Genomic DNA, 10,777 nt, shown 5'->3' on the forward strand with positions numbered 1-10,777 from the left:
CTTTACTTATACCAGCTTTTATTCCTGTAAGTTAGAATTTAATATTAGATTCCCTAAGGTATTTGGCTCGTGTATTTTCCATGTGAATGAAAACACAGGCTAATGGATTCTCAACAGTAGCCCAGGGGAGATGGCGACAGTTCAATTGACAGATTATAATTGGTACACGCAATGCTAAAAACTTTCCGTTATGACTACGACTTTAGAAAATTTTTGTATGTTCTTCCCAAGGGCTTGGTGTGAATTTTCTGCTGAGGAGATTTTCCTTGGAGAGGGAAAGTTCCGGGAGTATACTATTCACTGCCTGAATTTGTCAGAATTCCCGTGAAAAAATAATTTTTATTTGTCTCAATTTCTCTTTGCCGACTCAATTGTCTAGAGTATCTTTCCGTAGGGGGAGGATTTTACACGAGAGGAATTCTCCATGGGGAAGTTTTCCGCTGGGTGAATTCTCCACGGGAAATTTTCTGATGGAGTAACTTTTTTTTAACTGGGGGGATGTGTAGGGAACTATTCAATGGAGGAGGGGATAACCGGCAAGACTTTAAAAACCGTGAGAAGATAAATTTTCATCAAGTGAAGGTTCGCTAAGAAAACTTTTTCATCCGGAAATAGTAATGGGTTAGTGGCTTAAGCCTTCACGCCTGAGGCTCTAAGGCTCTCTTATGGATCTGGCCGGAACACCTTAGTGATCAGATCCGGTCATGACCCTCTCTAACAACCGGATCTTCTATGGATCCCATGACTGCACCTAATTTACATATTCCTATCACTCCACCTAATTTACATAAGTCAACCGCTGGACCTAGGGTAGATGGTTTTGATTATTCAATCTTCACTGACTGGATGTAAGTCTGGATTTTAAATGTATTTTGGTGGAATTTCAAACACATCTGGAGGTACATATGGTCCTTATGGAAAAGTTACTCGTATAAACTTCAAAGGTGGCTAACTTAATTAAAAATTGAAAAATTCTAGTTCACTCAATAAGAGTAAAAAAGAGCAGAGGGAAACTAGCCCCCCCCCCTCCCTCACGCCCTTTTCCCCAAGCTCATCCAATGAAAATTTTGAGATAGCCATTTGTTAAAAATAATACAAAGGTCAGATAACAAAACTACGGGGTCGACACAACCCCGAGGAAGCATGGAGCAAGTGTTTAAAGTAATGCCCCAGGGGCAAATATGTAAGGGATGTTCGTATTAACTTCAGATGTGGCTCATTTGATTGGAAATGAAAAGTTTAAGTTACTATTTTATACGTCAAAAGTGATCGTAGGGCATATATCCCCCCCAACCCCGCACACAAACACACACCTTCTTTTCCCCACACGCTTCTGATCAAAATTATGAAATTGCCAGTTTGCTTGAGATAGTTTAACAATCAGATAACAAAAATTTCAGGGTTAACATACCCCCACCTTGCAGATCCCAGGGAAAGGGTTGTAGCTTATGACCCGGGGCACATAGAGATTTTTATGGGAGAGGTTGTCGTATAAACTTTGGAGGGGACCCAAATGATTAGAAATTAAAAGTTCAAATTCCTTTTTTAAGAATCAAAAGTAATCTGATGTTAACTAGCCACCCCTGCCCTCTTTTCCCCAAAAAGGTCCTATCAAATTTTTAGATAACCATTTTGTTCAAAATGGCTCAAAGATCATGTAATAAAACTCCAGGGATGACACTCCCCCCAGACCGTGGGGGAAGTGTTGTAAATCATAATCAGGGGTATATAAGGTTTTTATGGAAGGGATGGTAGTATAAACTACCGAGGAGGCTCATCTTGTTTGTAAATTGGGATATCTAGTGCCCCTATTAAGACTCAAAATCGATCAAAGGGCATCTAGCCCCCCCCCCCCCTAACAAAACCCCTTTTCTCCAAATGCAACCGATCAAAATTTGAGATCACCATTTTGTTCAAAATAGTTTAAAGATTAAATAATGTCAACTCCGGGATTAACGCATCCCCCCAGAGCCCTGCGGTAGTTGTTGTAACTTATGCCCCGAGGCATATAAGGTTTTATGTTAGGGGTGGTCGCATAAACTTCAAAGATGGCTCATTTGATTGGAAATCAAAAGCTCTAGTTACCTTTTTAACATTCATCAAAATGATCGGAGGGCATCTACCCACCCCCCCCTTTTTCCCAAATGCATCCTATCAAAATTTTGATAGCCATTAAGTTTAAAATAGTCCAACAATCAGACAACAAACTGCTTGGGTTCAACAGACCCCGCTCCCAATTCTGGAAGAAGGGCTGTAACTTATGCCGAGGGGACATATAAGTTTTTTATGGAAGAGGTTGTCGTATAAACTTCAGAAAGGACTCAAATTATTAGACATTGAAAGTTTTAGTTTTTTCCTATTTTCAGAGGCATCTGTGTAGCGTCGCCTATGGTAAAGGTCATAAGGCTTCAATGTTTGATCATTTATTTATTATTTATTTTTGTCTCAGGGGCAATTCACATGAAAGGGGTGATCGTAGATGCTTCGAAGGGGGCTCATTCGATTGGAAATAGGTAGTTCTATTGCCCTTTTCTATGAGTCAAAAGTAATGAGTCCAGCTAACCCCCCCCCACTCCCTCTTCCCCAAAAGGCATCTGATAAAAATTTTGAGATAGCTATTTTGTTAACAAATAGTTCAAAGATCAAAAAAAAACTCCAAGGTCGGTACATCCCACACAGATTGCGAGGACAGGCTTTGCAAGTTATGATCTGGGGGTATATATGGTTCTTAGGAAAAGGGTGCTCGTATAACCTTCAGAGAGGGTTTATAATAGGAAATTATGATCCAACAGAAGTTGGAGGGTTCTTAAGAGGGTTCTTAATAGGAAATCATAATAGGAAATAGACATAGGCTATCTAGTTCACATTTAATAGTGAAAGATATTAGAAAGAAACTAGCATCCCTCTCTCCACATCTTTTTTTCCCCAACCCATCGATAAAAACTTTTAGATAACTATTATGTTAAAATTAGTTTAAACATAAGATAACAAAAATTCCAGGGTTGACACACCCCCCCTAAATCTAGGAGCAGGCGCTCTAATTTATGCCCTGGGAACACATAGGGCTCTTCTGGAAAGGATACTCGTATTAAACTTCAGAGGGGGTAAAGACATCTACTTGACCATCTTCAGTGCAACGAAAGGATCGTACAGAAAAGAGAAACGAGGATAATAACAACCAGTGAAAAAACGAAGAAAACTATGCAAATATTCCGATCAAGACTTCTGCTTAACCGTTTTCAGCGCAACGAAAGGATCTTAAAGAAGAAAAAAGCGAGGATAATAAGAGCCAATGAAGAGACGAAGAGAACAATGCAAATTTTTCGGTCAAAACCTCCGCTTGACCAAAATATATGGATAGTTTTCTTATTCTTTTTTCACTGGCTGTTATTCTACTCGTTTCTCTCTTCCTTACAATTCTTTCGTCTTATTGTGTACCTATAGTTGTGTGGCTCGAAATCACAGCCGTTTTCTAGATTTTATTTATCGGGATCAGCAGTCTCCAGCTTAGAAATAGAGAGACATAAAACGTTTCCGTGACTTGGATAAGAGGAAACAGAAAGAAGGGGCTCCTCTTTAGTTTGCAAAATTTTTAATAGCTTTCAAGACAAAAATGCAAATGATTTTGTCTTTTTAGCCCATTAAATAGCATAAACAAAAAACAAAACGAAACTGTCTTGTCTCTGACAGCAAACTTCTGTTGGATCATGTAATGTCTAATTCATAAAGTACTTGAAATTACTTTTCAAAAATTGTGTTTGAAGTTTTACATCTCCTCTGTGCTTTTAGAAGATAAGTCTGTAAATTTTAATGTAAAAAACCCGAGTTTTTATTCTTTTTGTTCTATTACAGTTTTATTTGCATAAAATTTTCTAGAATTTTGGATGTATATGGCTTGGTACTGGACCTAAACGGAAATTAAACTAATAGGAGGAGGGAGGAGGCCTACTGGGCTTTACCACTTACACGTCTGTCTGAACAGATTGCTGTATTTCAACAAGATTTAGGCTAATGGAACTTAAAACTAATCTCCCATCAGCACTTTTAGACTTCCAGACATAATCTGATATTTATGAGTAAGGTCACTGAATTCTTCTCACCGGGAAGTCTATTTCAAGCGACATAGTGGAAGTTCGAAAATTTACCCTACCAATTAAAACTTTTGGGGTTTCATATCTGGTCCAACCTCCGTTAAGGGAGGAGTCCCTAAAGCCATCAGGACATATAATACAACAGGTTGTCGAATCTCAACCAGGAGTGGTTTGAGGTAAAAGAATACCTTGCTTTTGTTTTATTGGTGTCAGAGTTCAGAGTTTTATCCACACATAAATACGAAATGGAAATACAATACTACCTCTGCCGAGAACCAATTCTACCTCCGCAAAGAACTGGGATGGGCATAGTTTTTTTGTTTTTTTTTTTATTACCTCAACCAGAATGGATTTTAATAAAGTTAGGTGGAAAGTATAAATATTCTTTTCTTGCCCTTTGTCACAAAAGGGATGGTTTTAAATTTTGTGAGAATAGGGGGAAAAGATTTCTAAATTTTATTCACTGTGGAAACTAGCGGAAAGATGGTTGGATATCATCAACCAAAATTAGGAACAAGTAAGAGTGTCTTAGTTTTATGGGTGTTGATGTTAATTCTTACCATCAATACATCTTCCAAGTAATTCCAGGTCTTGACTAAAACTAGCGCAAATTAAAAATTGATCTCCAAATTATGCCTTTTAGGGGGGTCGTGTCCAATCCAAACTCCCTTTGGGTAGCGAAAAGTGGCTCATTCCTTAGCCACCAAAGTACAACGACAAGAGGGCAGTGTTATAATCTAACCATGCTTCATGATAAGTAAGGACTGACGTCCTATTTGCCCTCCAATTACAATCCGGCTGAAGCCAAATAGTGTCGAAAGGATCCCAAAACTCTTGTCGTTACGGTATCTGTCAGAAGAGTTTGTTGGATATGAAGCGAACTCACAAGGTAGTTAAAGTAAGATTTCTAATATTACCTTTCAGGGTTCAGGACTGTTCTTAACTTTCGGATTGGTAGACAGTCCTTAAATTCTTATTATCAGCAGACTACAAGAAGGGGATGTCAATGCTGAGCCCTGGTGTCCTAGTTGATTTTCATGGTATCTAGAAGCAATGCTAACTATGAAAAGGGCAGCAGGTTTCTAGATTCCTAGGTTTCATAGGATTTCAATCAATTTTTAGTTTATCGAAATATTAGTTAATATGAAATTAATTTTAGTATATTAGTTTATATTAAAAGTATTGACTGTTCCATATGTTTTTTTCTACATTTTTGATTCGTTTACATTAAATACATATGGGTTTGCCAGGTGTTTTGATGTTGAACATGGGATTTCTCAAAACTTTGGCGATTGACGGAAAACTCCGATAGGAAAATCATAGTCTAAAAGCACGTTTGTACACGATTTTGATCTTTTCCTACCAACTAACCTCTTTCACCTCGAGGAGCTTCCTGTGCGTTCATGTAACTATAGGGTATTTGTGGAAATTAGCTTTTAGTCTCTGATCTTATGAGAAGTCTTCGAACGTGAAAATTTTCTCTTCTTATAGTAGAATCTTCAAAATTTCTAGAATCTTAAAAGATTATAGGTTGGCTCCAGATATCCCAAATCCCCTTTTTGAATGTGGCTCTGATTCTTGTTACTCAAAGTAATGACTATTATGATTTCTAATAATTTTACTTATAGAAGTTAAAGAATTGAAAATAAATAATTGAAGACAAAAAGAATTAAAATCTTTGACTCTAAGCTTATAAGGGGTGAAACGAAAAGAACTAAATACGCTTGGATACATAAAGAGAGAGGGGGGGAAGAAAGCAGGGAAGAGAGGAATTATAAATCAGAGAGAATGAGAAACAAAGGATTTGAGAGGAAGAGTGAGAACAGCCTGAGAAACACGAGAAGATTTTTTCTTCAAAACTTCGGGGTGTTTTCATTATGAAAGGAAAGGTTGAAATATTCGGATAAAATTCTTTTTGAAACGAGGGTCTGCAAATTTCAAAAATTTGTTTTTAAATGATACCTTTTCGAATAGTACAATGGCAGTTTCCTTAGTGTGTTTGACTATGTTTTCTTGAGCTTCTTTCTACAAGTTCAAGTGACAAGTGACGAATAAAGCAAATGCTTTGCCTTTGACAGCATTTGCTCCCTGATAAGAGGAGGTATTTTTCCAGCAAAAAAAATTATTCAGTAACTAATAAGAACTGATCCCCAAAAAAGTCTCATGACCTGCAAAAAAAGACTCCATGACCTGTAAATGAGTATGCTTACTCTTAAGACCTTAAACCCTTAAGATCACTTAATAATGAGGACAGATTGGGTGAGGCCCATAGGATAACTGCACTGCAGGCATTAGTCTTCTAAATTTTATCTTTTTATTTACTGCTGTGACTGAATTCTGTCGATTAGATATGTGTTTATAATTTTGTCAATACAGTCTGAGTTTGATGCTTGTTCTAATATGACTGATTCCATACCCCGTGGTGGTCAAGACCACTTAAGAATGAGGGCGGATTGAGTGAATGAAATAGGATAACTGCACTGCAGGCATTAGTCTTCTAAATTTTATCTTTTTATCTACTGCTGTGGCTGAATTCTGTCGACTAGACATGTGTTATAATTTTGTCTATACAGTCTGGGTTTGATGCTTGCTCTGAGATAACTGGTTCTATACCCTGTGGTGGTCAAGACCACTTAAGAATGAGGGCGGATTGAGTGAATGAAATAGGATAACTGCACTGCAGGCATTAGTCTTCTAAATTTTATCTTTTTATTTACTGCTGTGACTGAATTCTGTCGATTAGATATGTGTTATAATTTTGTCAATACAGTCTGAGTTTGATGCTTGTTCTAATATGACTGATTCCATACCCCGTGGTGGTCAAGACCACTTAAGAATGAGGGCGGATTGAGTGAATGAAATAGGATAACTGCACTGCAGGCATTAGTCTTCTAAACTTCATATTTTTATCTACTGCTATAGCTGAATTCTGTCGACCAGATATATGTTATAAATTTGCCTATAAAGTCTGAGTCTGATGCTTGCTCTGAGATAACTGGTTCCATACCCTGTGGTGGTCAAGACCAATTAACAATGTAGGTGGAATAGGTGAAGCAAATAGGATAACTGCACTACAGGCATTATTATCTTAAGTTTTAAGACCTTTGATGCATGATAAAGTTATTGGTAGTATGAATGAGCTTACTAAAGATATCTAGAGACTTTTATCGGGGACGGAGAAGTGTCAGAGAGTTTGAAAGCATTTACCCCCAGTCTTAATCTCAGCTTATCTTTCTAAAATATGTCTTTGACTTTCAGGTCTCCGTTGCCTTAGTTTTAAACGACCAAATGATCGGTGTTTTCAAATGTTGCAGGTTTTATTTGAGCGACTAGAAGAAATTGCCAAATATTTGCTCAATACTTTTTTGTGCTATTTTGTAAGTAAAGAATTCTCCCGTCCAGTAAGAAATTTCGTTTAGGTTTGTTTGTTCTAGCTACTTTTCTTAAACTAAGAGTATAAAAAAAATAATAAATAGTCTCCGTTAGTCCTTATATCGTTCGTTTAGAAGAAACTTACGGGCAGTTTAGGCTTCGTGAAAGCCGTGCTCCATCAAGACCCTTAATTGAATTCTTGAAGTGAATTGTCACCAGGTGCCTGAAACCTTATTTTCCATTGTCGTAAACCCATTTATCTTCATATATTAATGCTCCAAAGCTTGAACTAACAAGCCCAGCTAATGTATATGATTGAGAATCATATTCCCAGTTTTTGGTCACGGGTTCAAGCCAAAATTCGGGTTTTCCCGTCGTGTGAAAACTCATGAGACGCCCAGGAGGACAGCAGAAAAACTGGTGGAACCTTGACAATTCATACTTTGAACCTATCTGGGGGTTCAGAAAGTCCTAAGACAAATGGACAATTCAGTGGCTTCCACTTGCAAAGTAGCTGGTAGGAGACAGTACTACATGGACCTAATATGTCTCGAAGATTCTCGATGCCAGGCAAGTTGGAAATGCCTGATTCCCGTCACAAGTAAGTAAGAATTATTGTTGTTAAATTCCTGTTTGAATAGAAGATATATTTTAGAGAAAGAGAATTCCAGATTAATTAACGCGTGAAAAGAGATAAAGAATTTTATTTTAAAAAATCTTTGTTTTTAAAGGTGGCTTTATTTCTAAGGCCATAGTTTCGATAATTGAACTTTGTTTTACGTTTGTTTGAAACTTTCAAATACCAAATTAGGTGAATTTTTGCTTTCAGGGTGCCTTTTATACTTAGTTTTAAGGTTGTGAGGTATAGTGATTCTTTCAAAACATTACTGCTACTTTGTGTATGCTTACGTTACTATTGAGCGACCGGCTCAATAGTGACCAAAACTCTAGAATATGGAATTATGATACCAATAGCTACTTCAAAAGAATTGCATTTTAATGCTGATTTTAAATATGTAAGTTTCATCAAGTTTAGTCTTACCCATCAAAAGTTAAAGCCTGAGAAAATTTGCCTTATTTTAGGAAATAGGGGGAAACACCCCTTAAAAATCACAGACTATTAACAAAAATTACACCGTCAGATTCAGCATATCAGAGAACCCTACTGCTGAAGTTTCAAGGTCCTATCTCCAAAAATGTAGAATTTTTTTTTCCTGGGGTGATCGTATCGACTCATTAGTCCTAGAATTTTGCGAGAGGGGTCATTCTAATAGAAATGAAAAGTTCTTGTGCCCTTTTTAAGTGAAAAAATTTGAGGGCACTTAGGCCCCCTTCCATGCTAATTTTTTTCCAGAGTCACCGGATCAAAATTCTGAGATGCCACGCTATTCAGTATAGTCAAAAAACCTTTAGAACTATGTCTTATTCCCCCAGAGTCACCTTGGGAGGGGCTACAAGTTACACACTTTGACCAGTGCTTATATATAGTAATGGTTATTAGGAAGTGTACAGACGCTTTTAGGGGGATTTTTGTTTGGGGGGAGGGGTTGAGAAGAGGGGGATATATTTGGGGAATTTTTTATGGAGGAATTTGTCATGGGGGAAGAAAATTTCAATGAAGGGAGTGCAGGATTTTCTAGCATTATTAAAAAAAAACGGAAAAAATAAATATGAAAAAGTATTTCCAACTGAAAGCAGGCCTCATCCCCGCCCCCCCCCGTGGAATTGGTGCTAGGGCCCAGTGAAATCGAATGCTTGGGCCCCCATGGAATTGGATTATAGGATCACCGTTGGAATTGGATGTTAGGGCCCCAGTGGAATTTCTTACTAGGACCCCGGTTGGAACGGTTGCTAGGGTACCTCTGGTGGAATTGGATACTAGGATCCCTAGTGGAAACGGCTGCTTGGGGCCCCAGTGGAATTGCATGCTAGGGTCCACCGTATGAATTGGTTTTTAGGGCCCGGTGAAATTGGACGCTAGGCAATCCCCAGAAGGATTGTTTGTTAAAAACCCCAGTGTAATTTCTCGCTAGGGTTCACTTTGGAAACGGTTGCTAGGGACCCAGTGTCTTGAAGATTTCCTACTTGTGAGGGCCCCGAAGGTAACCCTCGACCCTCGTGGGTTCTTTATAAAATCAAAGAAAAAACTATTAAGTAACAGACACGTACATCTTGAAGAAAACATTCCCTGTTTTGTAATAACCACCTACATCTCATAGATAATTTTCACTATTACGTAATAAACGCATGCATCTTTCAAAAGTTTCTTAAAAAAGGGTCCGGGCAGGGATTCAAAGAGGGTACTGTGTTGCAGAATCCAGAAACCCTCACTTCTTTTACCAACTTAAAAATTCGCATATTTTGGAAATCTGTTCTTTAACAGGCATATATTCTGCTATCAAACCAAGCCACAAGTATTTTGAAAGCGAGAAAGTGAGTATAAAACCAAAATAACGTGCTTTGTTTTATAAAATAACAGGTTGGCTTTAGAAAAACCCAGACATTTAATCCAAGCATTAATTACTCAAAATAAAGCGTGTGTTCGACTTTTGATTTCCTCTAGGTAATACTGCGCAGCCATTGGTGATAGCATTTTTCAATTCTTTTGGAAAAGTATAGATCTTTCTTTCTTATGAGTTCCATGTACTCTTTCCTTTCAAGTGAGAAATTTTAATTCTTTTGAAAATAATGTCTCTATGTCTCTAGTTTTTAAAATGGAGCAATAAAAGTTTAAGAGGAATTATCAAAGTTAATAAGATCAAGAATAACAGCCCCTCTTTAATGTCGTATAGAGTATCTATGTATCCAATCACTAATAGTTTTTCATTGGGTTACCGGAGAGAGTGCATAATAGAGAAGACCAGAGAAAGGAGACTAGAAAATAAATAATTGACGAGAAGTTCTACAAACCTTTGATATTCTTCCCGAGCCCCCCCAAACGTGATTAAGAAGTTGCGTAGGCTTTCTATTCGGAAGCTACTTCCACAATTAATTAGTAGAAAGCAATAAAATGAGGGGACAACTCTCTTATATTTGGAACACCTTGTTAAAGTAATAGGATGTGTTTCTAGTCATTCATTCCCAGCTTAATAGAACTAAAAAAAAATATAATCTGACCCTCCTGTTTCCTTCCCCCTACTTTCTGTTTACTATTTATAGTGTGTAAAGTGTACAGAGTTTAGTGTAAGTGTATGGAGTGTAAGCGGGTAGAGTTTATTCTGTTTGTTTATAATATTATTATTACATAGTCTTTTAATAAATTTGTTTAAAACTTTTATACTTTACATTATCAAAATTGATAAAAATACTAATAA

At 37.3% G+C, this 10,777-nt stretch overlaps 1 protein-coding gene across 2 annotated transcripts in view; it reads left to right on the forward strand.

Moving 5' to 3' along the window:
• Positions 1-7,567, forward strand: part of LOC136038862 (disintegrin and metalloproteinase domain-containing protein unc-71-like) — a 237,913-nt gene extending 230,346 nt beyond the window's left edge. For both annotated transcript variants that reach the window (XM_065722314.1, XM_065722315.1), the window contains exon 20: positions 7,350-7,567. The gene's annotated coding sequence lies outside the window, so the exon portion shown is untranslated. The remainder of the gene's footprint in view (positions 1-7,349) is intronic.
• The last annotated feature ends 3,210 nt before the right edge of the window (positions 7,568-10,777 follow it).

Source organism: Artemia franciscana, chromosome 18 (genome assembly GCF_032884065.1).
Source record: "Artemia franciscana chromosome 18, ASM3288406v1, whole genome shotgun sequence".
NCBI lineage: Eukaryota > Metazoa > Arthropoda > Branchiopoda > Anostraca > Artemiidae > Artemia > Artemia franciscana.